Source organism: Ruditapes philippinarum, unplaced genomic scaffold (genome assembly GCF_026571515.1).
Source record: "Ruditapes philippinarum isolate M1 unplaced genomic scaffold, ASM2657151v2 ctg741_1_1_1_1, whole genome shotgun sequence".
Classification (NCBI taxonomy): Eukaryota; Metazoa; Mollusca; class Bivalvia; order Venerida; family Veneridae; genus Ruditapes; species Ruditapes philippinarum.
This window is the reverse complement of record NW_026867313.1, coordinates 156,943-171,911: the sequence shown is the minus strand read 5'-3', so window position 1 is coordinate 171,911 and position 14,969 is coordinate 156,943. Positions and strand designations below refer to the sequence as shown.

At 31.4% G+C, this 14,969-nt stretch overlaps 1 protein-coding gene across 1 annotated transcript in view; it reads right to left on the bottom strand.

Annotated features, from left to right (window-relative positions):
- LOC132735677 (SLIT-ROBO Rho GTPase-activating protein 1-like) overlaps window positions 1–14,969 on the bottom strand; it is a 93,042-nt gene that overhangs the window by 40,420 nt on the left and 37,653 nt on the right. The window lies entirely within an intron of this gene.

Here is a 14,969-nt window from a genome sequence, read left to right as displayed (position 1 = left end):
ATGGAATTATGGGAGATTATTTTCATGGCATATCACACTCCATCGAACAAGAGTAGTTTTAAACTTGACATAGGCTGCTGTCAAGATTGAATGATGAGTAATCAATTCGCAGTCATTCCTTCGATATCGCCTCAAAACCTCAAATCATTCTAAGATAACAAAAGAGCAAAATGCGATAAAACTGCTGTTTCATATATTATTATGCCAAAAATACGATAAAGGATTGCCACTTACCATGAGCCTCATTAAAGGGTTTTTGTTTTGTATGGGTGTTTATCAATAAGACAAATCATACAAAGTACAATGTTCGCGTATATTTTATGTAAAGCAGGAGTTTTACAACCGATATATATTTATTTTTATGACCACTGTAATAGGAATGTTTAAACGGTCATCTTTTATTACTTTTAAGCCCATGTAATGTGTCCGAGAACAGCAACATAACATTTTGGTTATAAATATATAAACAAATAAAAGATTCATTTAATTTACTGTTTATGTTAACTGTTTTACTGCCTAATGGGAAGTAAATGTACTCAGAATAGACAGAGACTGTAATCTTTAAAGCACTACAAACTAACGTTTAAATAAAAGCGGAAATAATATATGGAACACTTAAAAGATTTACCAAAATATCTGTTTTTCCGCCTAGACTCCGAACGGTTAGATTTAAGTAAAGAATCCATCATTTACACACTGAAAATTAATCCATGATTGTATTTTCCCCCCACTGAAACACACTCTGTTCTGACAACACTCACTCAATGACTGAGACATACACATAATATTGGGTGAGGGTCGATCAATGAGTAACGGAGTGTAGAAAATTTGGCCTTCTATCAACAGTCATGATCTCTTTACTACCCTGTGGTTTATTTTGGTAAACATCTACATGAGGTAGGTAAAATAAATAAATTCTAGACATGGGAAGGACTTGATAATTTGTATTTATATTCATTTGAAAAGAATGATTCATATTAATCTATGCCTTACTTAGTACTACCGGTATTTAATTTTCAACAGAATTGAATGTGACTGGTATATTAAAGTACTTTATTCTATTTTTGGCGATCCTATGTTAATTGTTTTTCTTAGAAATATTCAATTTTCAACAGAATTTAATGTGACTTTATTAAAGTACTTTATTCTATTTTTGGCTATTCTATTGTTAATTAATCATTATATCCTGATTCATTCTATTTTTGGTTATTAAGTACTGATACTCTGTTGTTTGATTTGTTGATTATTATAATTGCCTATCTTATTGTTGTTTTTAATGATGTTTTTTTTGTAATTTTGGTCCTTATTATACATTAGTTGGTTTCTTATAGCCAATTATTTCACTGCTGGTTGTGATGGCAATTTTACTGGAGGTCATCCCAACAGCTACTTATTTTCTTTAACATTACAAGTTACAGTTCCCATTTTCAATTAAAATTACACTGGTAGTTAAAATGAATATATTGACCGAGCTATTGTTTTTTATGTGTGATTCCCCCTACCAACACTTTTAAAAGATATTTCAACCTGCTTAAATAAATGGTAATTAGTACATACACACACCTTAAACAATGCCACAAAACAACCAGCCAGCATTTCTTGACGTAGAAGTGTTTTGACATTTTGTCTCCAGAATTTTAAGTGCAATAATAAAACATGAAGATTTTAACACAAACCCATTTGTAGACTTAGTCTTTAATTGAAAGTGTTAGTCAAATATCTGTATAAAAGTGGGGGATTACACTGCACTAAATGTAGGAGTCATTTACATTATAATGGCAACTCTCCAGCTTTACCGGTGAAGGATTTAGACCTCTGGTGCCCCTCAATGCATTGTCTCAAGCATGAGCTGGCACCTTATAGTAGAACCAACAATGGTGCATAAGCTACCTGGATAGCTTTCTCACATGAAAGAATCCAAGGTCCCTTGTGGCATTTGAACCTACAGCAGTGAGGGGCAGAAGTTACATACATGTATATTAATAAGTTTTTCAAGATGGCAGTCATCTTTAAGTTCACATATCATAAACTGTCATAAACATTTTCATAATTGTTCAAGTTAATGGCTAGTGTAATTTTACAACAATAAATAAACTGAAAACAATCTCTGACTCTGATCTATAATTGTGGAGATAAATAACATAACTTCCTGTTTAAAGATCTGGGTTAATGATAATGACATGGTGTTTCTGTTTCAAATCCAGAAAAATGAAATTAACTTTATCTTTTATAGCCAGGCTACAGTCAGATTCAAGCATTAATTTGATATATGGTTAAAAACTCTAAATTTTAGTGTTCTGATCACTAAGTATTCTTTATCTCTTTGAATGTAGGTTTGCCACTTATAACAAATTGTACTGTAAGACAATTCAATTGTTTTCCGTCCCATGATCAAAACGCCCATCTGCACTTACGAAAATTGTACACAATGTTGTAATATAACCCATCAAAATTTAGCTAATTTACAATAATATAAATCCTAATCATATATATATAAATGTTTGTTCTAAACTTAGATGCTAAATATAAACATGTGCATTACAAAGAACAAACAAAAAATCACCCCAAATTAAAATCAAGCAGAGCAACAATATGTTTCCATCAGAATAAAATCAAGCAGACCTATAAAATCTAATTAATAATCACTGGAGAAAAGGTAAGTGATCCAGACATAATTCAGACAGCCTTTGTGTTGTGCACATTAATTAGCATACAAGTATTTCTAGCCCAGTGCAATTACTGTTTAAGACATATCATCACCTATGTACTCCAATAATCAATTAATTGTTCTATTTTTAGTAACATGGTATACACATTAATATCATAATGCAACATGTAAATAAAGGAAACTTTCTTAATGATCATAAATATTTTATGACCAATTTGTTTTCAGTAAACATTTATAGCCAGGTATAAACATTTGTGAGTTTATTAGTCGCCGGTAGAAACCGGCGACTATATTTGTAACAGTTTAATATTATACCTATGGTAGGAGAAGGTATTAATTTCTGTAAATAAAAGCATAACAATTACTGAACAATTAAAGACTACAATTGTTTTCAGTAATCTCAAAAATTCAAACATACAATAATGTTGCTCAATGAAATGAAATATTCAAATATTGATATCGTAATAAGCAACATTACAATTTTTATAAAATGAAATAATGACGTATCCCTATGGATCAGTCATTGAATTTAGGGATGTTTTTCCTTTTTTTCAAAGTGTCAAGCGTTGCTATTTTATAATTTATAAATCATGCATGATATTTGAAATGACACTTTTGAATTATCTGGTTGTTTGTATGTTATGAGACCTATTCTATTTTTTATCTTATTTATTATAAACAGCTTCTCCCAGAATCACGTGACTACACGTTGTATGTTAGTGTTATAAGATCTATTAATAGTAACAAATTGCTGATAAGACAGAAATACAGGTAACTTATGAATGGTTGGCAGCTGATAAAAGTGCAAATCAAAGTAAGTAGGGGCCGGAATCCTATTGGATACACAGAGAAAACTAATAAACTATCTTTGTGTTGATAGTTTATCGCACTGAAAGGCAATTAAACGTTAACTAGATTGTATGCAACGACAGGAATATTGATTTTTTTTTATGCAGACACCACTTTTACAGTAGAATTGCATTGTTTTATGCAATAATTAAGCATATATATTTGCATAGTCACTTTGCAAATATTCGATGATCGGGTAACTATCGGAATCTGAAGTAAACCATACGGAGTTCAAATGTATGGTACAACGGTATTATATATAAAGTAGAATTACAAGTAGAATTATAATCATATCACATGATTTACAAGCTTCGATGACAAGGTGTTAGATTTTAAGTTAGTTTCAAATTGAAGACTGTAGGTTCGATAAAGTAATTTTTTATGTTTTCTTTTATAATACTTTTTTGTATTTTGCAAAACTTGATCATTTATCAAAATTATAAAATAAAAAGGTGCTAGAAATGAAACACACGATTTATCAACTTATGTTTCATAAAGTTAAAAGATATAATAAAAAATCAATTTATGAAAACTACACACAGGATTTGTCCAAGATTCGAACTTGCGCCTACTACATGTAGGTTACAACTTCGTCATACTTACCACTAGGCCATCGATCAGTATTAATTGATATAATTATACATGTAATTATACTTACAATAAAATCGTTAACATTAATCATAATAAGTTATGTAAGCAAACGAAACAGCTCCCGGAAATTATTGAGTCTCGGGTAAATATTGCCAAACAATACTTGCTTATTTAATAATGATAACAGTTTCTTGACAAAATTGCTAAGCAAGTTTGCTTCAAATATGATGTTTTATTATAACATAACATAAATTTATTGAATAAACTCTTTTTACAAAGTTTATATCAAAGAAAGATATAATTGTGGCAAGTACATGAAAACTTGTTTATGAATAAACATTACTCAACTTATTGTTCCTGTTTTCTTTATACTCGAGCCATTAAACTGATATTTTCTTTTATTTATGATAATACAATCATATTTCTATCCGGCGACTTGATGCTTTAGCATCAAAATCTCTACTTGTTAACTTTCTGTAGTAAGTACTGCCTGACCAAAGCCAGACTCCCCGAAGTCATAAATCCAATTACTAAACAATTACAGACGGCCCAGCTTCCCACGCTGATAAGTAATTCATCATCATGGTCAGAAACATTCAACACTGTTTGCGGTCTACTGAAGAATCTGTAATTTATTATCTAAAGCAGTCACTAATGTGAAATAGTCACTCTTAATGTGATGGTATTCATAGGAAGTTAAACGACAAAGAATCAATATACATTAGGTTCATTCAGTCTATTAATATAACTATTTATTTTGTTTCTTAGTTACTTTTATGAGTGATACATGTATTTTAGATTTAGATATTTTTCATATAATAAGAGTGTGAGGAAGCCTCAGTTGAGACTGAGCTTTGAGGTACAGCTTTTAAGTCTATACTTTAAATACAGCTATACCCCAGTATAGTGGGTTAAAATAACAAAAGTTTGAATCCCGCTAGAAACGATTTATTCTTTCGTAGGCAATAGCTAACTAATAGAGTATCCAACGTCTTTTTCCGACTCATTTTTCCAGAAAATCAACACATGTCATCGCCAGTTACAGATAATGACAAGGGGTATCCTTATATGCTCAACATTGCACACACTATATCTAGGCATCCAAAGAAATATGAAAGCAAGAATAATAAGGATAGGGAAATGTCAAAAACTTTACATCTAGAGAACCACCACCATAAAACTTATACAGCAAAAATATGGATTAAGTCCTTCTAATTAATAGGAGAAATTACCTTAAAAGTCAAATGAATATACGATAAGTTGAAAAAGGTGACAATATGAGGCTGAGCATCTCCGATGTCAAAGGTGGAAGTCAAGATTTCCAACTAAGATCTATTCGATAATATATGCTTGCTAATCTTGTGTACAAAATTATTCAAGAGTACACCTACATTACGAAATATTACTATGGGTTAAAGTTATGACTTGATTAAAGATAGAGAGGCAGATCCAGGAAAAAAAAACTACAGTAATATACATATGTTTCTCAGGCACTAAATGCAATATCATAATAGAACAAATATGAGCCAGTGTACACGACAAAAACCAAAACAGAATGGGTCATAAGCGAACCATTCATTGCGATCCAGATCCAGCATGAGCCGCGAAAAATAAAAAGGAAAAAAAATCAAAGGATGCGAGCTAGTTTTGACTCATGCTATGTCGCAATAACACCATTATTGTTGCGTTTTTGTCTGACGCAGGCTACAATCAATAAGTGAACGCTTACATGGATGGTCAACTCATTTAGAACCAGATCACTAGTGTGTCATTCAACACTTTGCGCGCATACTCATTTCCAGAATAACAAAAAATAATTAACAATATGATAGAAATGCGCTCACTTCGGCTTAGACGCTTGTGTTCTCTCACAATCAAGTGATCTGCGCAGGAAATATTACGCTGATCAACTACGATGCTAAAATTGACTACAGTTCGCAATTAATATATTATTTGCCAACAGACGCCATTATAAATTGTAGAGAATAACGCTGGATTTAATCATGAACAGGGAACAACCAATTATGAATCAGCCAATAACAGTCGGCATGTAATAGTAAAAGATTACCCTCATAATAAATTATATATTAACATATTTCAGAAGATTAATTCTAAGCGAGATAATGTTTTTTATTTTGTAATAATAAGATTAGCATGCATAATATTCACAACATAAAGTTGTCATAATTATGTACAAATAATTCTATTACTATAGATTATATTCATAATAAGATGCAATAAAAGTTCCGTAGGAACGAATTGTACTTTGACACGTAGAAAAGATCGTATGCAACCATATACCAAAATATCGGCAAAGGTCCGTCTGTAACGATATCAGTCGCATGGTGTTGCTGTACAGCTATGCGTAACGAGCAGGTACACAGGAACCTAGGTGTCACGATGCATGCGTATATTATCTAACTTTCATTTTAATTTAATCAGGTTCATATATACAATTCCAGTTATATATCAGTTATTGACCAACAGCACAAGTAAAAAAGTTAAAGAATGCCGATTGACTATTTTTTTCATAATATTCCTGCCTGCACATCTGATAAATCTCAACAAGAATTTTTTTTTAACAATGCACGAAACACATTGTCTTCATAGCATTGAGTATCGAAATATTAAGGGAACAATGAGTCCTATACTATAGGATTTATCCCATGAACATTATAATCAACGCTTCAGCCTATAGACCATAGCATAGTTATGGGTTCAATTCTAATGTCAACAAGAGAGACATAACAATTGCATTGAGTATACAGACAATCTAAGATCTTTTTGAAAAACAAAACATGTGCAAGAATTACAGCTTCTCGCGTCTGTGAGATTAACAATAATCTCAGTTTCAGAATTATTAGTTCTTTTAACATATGCCAAGGCGTTTCTAATTGTAATATGTTTTTTGGTAACTAAAAAATACGCGAAGCAAATATTAATAATAGAATTAGTTACTTTCAATTGATATTGTGTACCTTTCCTATAGGCATTAATCATTGTCTGTTCATTTTTTTTACGTATAGCTAAATTTCCTCATGGAACACAATTGTTTACAATTAATATTTAAATGTTAAGAATAGTCAATTCTTTCTGTTTGAATAGGCTATATTCTTTTAGTACTACAACTTAAAAAGCGACAATATTCATAACAAGAGAAACAAACTCCAAGTGAGCTTAGATAATTAAATATATATTCCATATAGCGATGAACAGGTTTACTCGTTATCTACAATAGAAATCTACTATATGATGCACCACATGATCTCATGCTATGAAAATGATGACATATCATTATTTGAAATCAGACAACGGTAAAGAGCAATACTGAATTCCTTCCACCACCAAATTGACCACCGATATAATCCAAAGTGATTGAGCTTTTGGCAATAACAATCGATACATTAATAGTTAATACACTTAACAAAACGTTAATATTATATAAAATGACCTATCATTTCACCGAATATATCATGTTTAAGACCTTAAAAGAATAAAATGTTTTCTCACAACAAGCAAATTACTTTCATAAGTTTATTGTTGATAGTCGCAAACATTAATACCTACTCATGAAACTCTATAGATAATTAAAGAAATATTTAGCGTATTATGCAATAGCCTTCATTGCAAGGATTTTCAAAAATTAGTTAATTTGCAATAAGATTCAACAATAAGAAAAACAATTGTGAATTGTCAAAAGTACAGTTCGTGAATCAAATCTATACCATTCCCCAACTCAACAAAAGCGTAATATTCAACATAAAAAGAGTAAGTGATTTTCCTGCCCTGCAGTTAAATTGAAATCTTATATCAGTATCAGACATCCGAGAGGACAAAATACAACGATATTTGACAGTTAACACTACTCAATTAGAACTACTAAATTAGCAAAGGCTATTTAATTAGAGTAACGCCACCTACTTTTGCAAATATTAGGCAAAGAAAATGTACAGGTTATTTTAATCTATTTCAAAACATATCATTTTAGGTATTCATTTTTCATACTAAACTTTGCTATTCAGCTACAATTCTTGTGATTCACTGCCAAAAAAAACAGTCCATACCCTTATCTATCCCTCAACTTTAACCAAATAACAACAACAACAACCAAGCTGAGAGAATGTAACATTAAATTTCCAATCAAAGTGGAACTTTAATTCCTTTCTGAATTAACCTCATATTCACTAATCACAATTCTTGTCATTGTCATTTATTACTATGACATGATTTTTAATAATCAATAATGACTGTGGTTCATTTCTAGGTTTTATCACGAAATAAAGAGAGTTTTTACTTATGCCTTAAAATGATCTTGAGAACTCATTTTGATGCCTACAGACTGCCCCCATGAACAATCCAGTGTCAACTTTGCAATAAATCAATGATTAACCTAATCAATCAGTATTCAATCTGATCTATACTTCACTTATGAACCATACGGAATTTTAATGAAATTAGATGTTACTAATAAAAATAGAATATAAACACTGCACATTATCAACACTGTCATTCTTCCCCATACTATACACATACTACAAACTCATTCCATACACTTAATATATTACCTGTTACCCCATGCAATTGCATTATAATCATTGAAGAAATCTTTACTTAAACCCGAGCCTCGGTGATTGTCCAAAAATTCCCTATTAATTGATTCTACGACTTTTACAAATACAGGAGACCTGACATATATCCATATTTACACAAAGTTTATGGAAACTGACAAAATCAGCACAATCCACAACCATAATACTTCTTTACCCTGGTGATCTGAATTGTCCCTATGAGAAATAAGCTTGTCACTAGTTGTCTAACTTGCTTTAATGATTTTCTTGTTATCTATTTATCTCCCTTTATACATTAACGATCCAGAACTTACTGTCTATATTAAGAAAAATAGTCAAGTGGATATACTAACCAAAGAAATCATTTATTGAAATATATCTGTGAACATCAACGCAAAGCAGACGCAAAATGCCCTGAATTAAATCTATCGAGCATTAAAAAGAAAATATCACAAACTGCCGATCTTGTAATCTTGATATCTTGAAATTACATACATTAAATATACATGGAGTTATAAATATAGTAATTCACAGTCTAAGACAATATAATTACACATATTTTTCTTATCTCAACTAAACAAAGATAATGCTAAATCTATCTTAATCCAATAGCACACTTCGATATATAATATTAATTCGCCCAAAATAACCTTTTCCAAATCAGTAACCAAAAGCGAATCCTTTAAAAAGCAGCCATTATTCAACATGATTAAATGCATATATTGTTTTCTCAGAAAACACGCACATCCTTCAAAGAGTTACCATGACAGTAAAAATAGGAAAAAATGACCTCTTTCAACATCATCCATATAATGGAGAACGCCATAATAATTCAAATACAAGGAGTGCAATCTCTATTAACGCACCAACAAATATCGAATAATAGTCTAGAGTTACGACTGTCATTACTAATGGATTAGATTCAATTATTCACTATAACTCAAAGGAAATTATAGACAATATGATATGGGAAAGAAAAACCTATAGCATAGATAGTAAAACAATGGGAAAACAAAAAAAAACAAAAATGAGATATAAACCGACAAATATTACAGTTTTCTGATGTTGCAAATCATGCTTTAGCCACAGTCAGCATCTTCTTCTTGGGAAATACAACAGAGAAAATGGTGATACAGATGTGTTAATTTTTACATGTCAAGAATGGAATACATTGATAGCATTTTTTTAAAGGATAGATAAATTAATTTACCAAGCCTAACTGCCAAAGCCAAGAATTAAAAGTTGTAGCGTTTAAAAAGACAACATGATGCAGCTAATACGGAAAAAACATGCCGGATAATAACTTCAGTAATTTGCTTAGGAGAGTTTTTTTAAGTACAAGTCGTTCACACCTAAAAAGTACAACGCGTATCAATGAGTGAATAATCAAGCTTACTTTATGTTCGGAAGAATCGTACATCAGTCAGTCATTTTTAGAACAGAAAGGTGTAACTCTCCTTTTTTTCAGGAAAAGAAAAAGTAAACATGAGTGCCATCCAACATATAAATAGTTACCTCCAATATATAAACACATATATACCTACCAAGGTATTATGGCGAAGATACCCGTTTAACTGGTGACAGAACATTTGCAAGATACCCATCTAACCCTGGTATGAATACATTTAGCATCAAATGTTTTCACAATTCCAAAAAACATCATGAATAAAAATAAAAGCACAGGCTTAGCGCGAACACAATAAACCAACCATGCACACTATAGACCTTGAAGTGTAGACGCAACAAAAAAAAAAAACAATAATTTTTTCTCTTCTGACGTCTGTATAAGAATATGCAAATATTCAACATTCATAAGTGACCAAATTTATAAGTCAGAAGCAAATATGACCTATGACTTCAAAGTACCACTTATGAAACCTACCATATTTTAATAGGTTGATAAACCTATTGTGGTCACTTATTTCCTAACTGTACTCACTAACATTAAATTCGGAAATGGCTAGTAAAAATGGACAGCCATCTAATTACTTAGACACACGTCTCTATGTCAAACAATATAATCAAATTGTTCAATGAACAACAAATATGGAATCTAATATAACTAGGATTACGTATTTTCAACAGAATGAAACCTATAGGAGTTTGAGAAATTTATTAAGCCTAGAGATCAATATCCTCTTGAAGCGGCCAGAAAGCAATATTAGCAGAGACAGTGACTCGCCGATTGTGATAATATCATGCTGACATAATGCAAAACCTTATTGTTAATTTGCTTTGCTTGGAGAAAATTTCCTTGGGATGATGTTTAATCTACAAATCGTTAGCGGCAGGTAAACAATGTGTTGGAAGGAATTTATTCTATGACTGTCCTCTGTTAAATATTCACCATTTAATGTTCTCAACTTTCTAGTGGGTTATAATGCACCTATCATATAATCCTGCCAAGCCCTATGGACTAGAATCTATTCTTAGGGCAGATAAAACATATTCTATCATTATTATAGTTTAAGACCTATATAAAGGGATACCTCCTAACCCTCTCCTCTACAGCTGGAAACTCTGAATCTTTTCCAAAATTTCAACATCAGTACTATATGCCCACAATTCGTGATATTATCCCCTTGAGTTTCCCTTAAAACATCTTCCTTTTCTCAGAATCTCAGTCAATGCTTAAACTCAACATTAAATTGTGCTCGACTATAAGCCTCTTGCCTCTATAATATAGCTCCATACAGACCACACAGTATGAAACAGTCAGACATATAAACTTAATACTGATATCACTGTCATTGACATTACAAGCCCCTTAATTAATGACATTCCAGAATCCATTAAAATAAATTATGGAGTGTAATTAGTGAAATAATACTAAAGTACAAAAGCTTTCCAAACTTTTAGGCAAAAGAGAAACAATGGTTGGTATGGGATCAATAAGTGGCTGATATTTGAGATTCATGTTTGGAGATAAAGATTGGCAAGTTTGGCACTGAATTGCTCAGTTATCTCAAGCTTATCTTGTTATCATATTATTGATCAACACAGGATTATCTCCCCTACATGACTGTTTACAAGCTCAGATGACAACAGCTGCTTCCATCTACAAAGCCAATCAACATTAACTTCTAGCATGAAATTCTAATATTGCTAGCACTTATTTTTTTTCCAAGCGATATTTAATCACACATGAAATCAACATCTGAAAGATGCTATAATACAATGTCATATACAATATGAAAGACAAAACTTAAAATGTAGAATTATGCGACATAGGATTTCTTCATCAAATTAGTGGCATGGTGTAGCATGTTACTTTATATTACAAAACCATGCCACTTGCTTGACTTCTGCATGTTGCTGCAATTATATTTTGATATGAAGTCATTTACATTATACAAACATAGCCTTACAAACCTCTAAATACAAGCAGCTTCAGGAAAACCTTCATACCTAACAAAAATATCTGCATACACAGCTAACAAAAACTTCTCAATAAAGTCAGTTTCAACAAAAACCTCTCAATGCAGTCAGATTGCATATACAGTCAACAAAAACCTCTTAATGCAGTCAGAATGCAAAACCTCTCAATACAGTCAAACTGCACACACAGTTATCAGCACCTCTGAGTGCAGTCAGATTGCATACACAGTTAACAATAACCTCTCAATACAGTCTGATTGCATACACAGTTAACAATAACCTCTCAATACAGTCTGATTGCATACACAGTATTCAAAAACCTCCCAACACAGTCAGATTGCATACACAGTTAACACAAACCTCTCAATGCAATCGAAACGCATACATTGTTAACTAAAACCTCTCAATACATCAAATTGCACACACAGTTAACAGAACCTCTGAATGCAGTCAGATTGCATACACAGTTAACTAAAACCTCTCAATATAGTCAGAATGCATACACAGTAAACAAAAACCTATCAATATCGTCAGATTGCATACACAGTTAACAGAACCTCTGAATGCAGTCAGATTGCATACACAGCTAACAAAAACCTCTCAATACAGTCAGAATGCATACACAGTTAACAAAAACCTATCAATATCGTCAGATTGCATACACAGTTAACAGAACCTCTGAATGCAGTCAGATTGCATACACAGCTAACAAAAACCTCTCAATACAGTCAGATTGCATACACAGTTAACAAAAACCTATCAATATCGTCAGATTGCATACACAGTTAACAGAACCTCTGAATGCAGTCAGATTGCATACACAGCTAACAAAAACCTCTCAATACAGTCAGAATGCATACACAGTTAACAAAAACCTATCAATATCGTCAGATTGCATACACAGTTATCAAAAACCTCTCAATACAGTCAGATTGCATACACAGTTAATAAAAACCTCTCAATACAATCAGATTACATACACAGTTATCAAAAACCTCTCAATACAATCAGATTGCATACACAGTTAATAAAAACCTCTCAATACAATCAGATTACATACACAGTAAACAAAAACCTCAATATAGTCAGATTGCATACACAGTTAACACAAACCTCTAATTACAGTCAGATTGCATACACAGTTAACAAAAACCTATTAATACTGTTATACATAGTAAAAAAACTCCTTGCATATGTAATTATATTACAACAAGCACATAATGAGACCCATCAGATCCCAGAACAAATTTATAAATCTATTTAAAGTTCAATAAACTTTTTCTTCAAGACTTGTGTGCATTCAATATATGCACAAAATTAAAGTTTATACTTCCACAAAATACTTTGTAAAGCAATCCAAAATATTCCTTTTTAGCAAAGATAGGTTGTTAACTTTCCAACATGTAAAATTGTTCACTACAATGCAACAAAAATCCAAGCGTAAATTCCACATTCAACAATAAGTAAGCCAGTAAATAATCAAACAAAAGCAAGAACTACATGTATACAATGTATATACAAAAATATTTTGACATTAAATATCATATTTTAAGGAGCTTTTCTATCTATGTTATTACACTAATCTGAAATTAATCCCCAGCTTTTGAAAACAGTGCACTAAAATGATCTAATTACTGTAAGTTAATTATAACAATAGGATTTATTTGGAGCATGTAACATTTCAAGTATGAAGTGACACTGATAATGTAGTCCTATGACCCTTTTAACCCCCTTTTGATAAGTAAATTAATACAAAAACTTGACATGAAATTGCAAATCTAAGCCATTTGAGTCCATGTTAGGAGCATAAATTTTCCAATCTTGCCTGCATTAAAGCATGAATGAAAGGTTCAAGGATATATACTAATTGCAATGAAAGAATATTATAATAATGTCAGTTATCAGACTCTTTTTTTGCCAATTAAGAAATGTTTCATCGGATCATTTTAGCATCTACTTCTTGTGCTTGCAAGAAAAGATACAAGGTTACAATAAATCAGTGATCAGATGCTTGTGTTTGTAATAACCCATACATATGAATTATATAGACTCACAATAAATGATACAGTGAGTACCATTTACTCACTGTGATGTTGAGAATTTTATTGAATATTTGACAGTATCACTAACCATTAACACACTGCCCTGTCAACCTTTAATCTCAAGCTAAAAGTACACATGACACAAAAATAAATGAACGCTGATTTACAAATTTATGTACTTTTCAGCTATTATTATTCATATGTTAATATGTTACACTACTTTCCAAGTAAATTCCAATTGAATATCAGCCTTAATAGTATTTTCACAATAGGTATTCCAAGTTATTATAAATTTTCTCCGTTCACACTAAATAACATCACTAAATTACATCACTATCTTATATCACTAATACCTTATAACCTCTTTCCTGTTATATCAATATTCTATTCAAGTCTGAAAATCCTGATATTAAATTATTTTCCGAAATAAAAAAATATCCTATTTCCTTGAAATTACAATCACACAGAAACAATCCCTGTTTGGTAAATAAACATTAATAATCTTCTCAATAATACACATGAAACTACACCAAAACAACAACAAAACAATAAATAAACTTTCCAGTTACTAGTATTCACATTTTATACTGCACATGCCTTACTATAATGTTCCAATCAAGTGTTTCACATGAACCTGGCCACAGTCCACTACAATTTTACACTATCTCACTTCAAAATCCACACAGCTCTTAGGTTCATTGAATAATTCTGTAAACTTACTCACTCGGAAAGAAATTATCATTTCCTCATCTCCCATATCAAGATATACGCCTAAATTATCTCCCCCACATCATCTCCAAAGATCCCTATGCATGCAAACAAAATTTAGATTACCAGCGAAATATAATCAACTGTAAAAAAAAGTATAAAAAG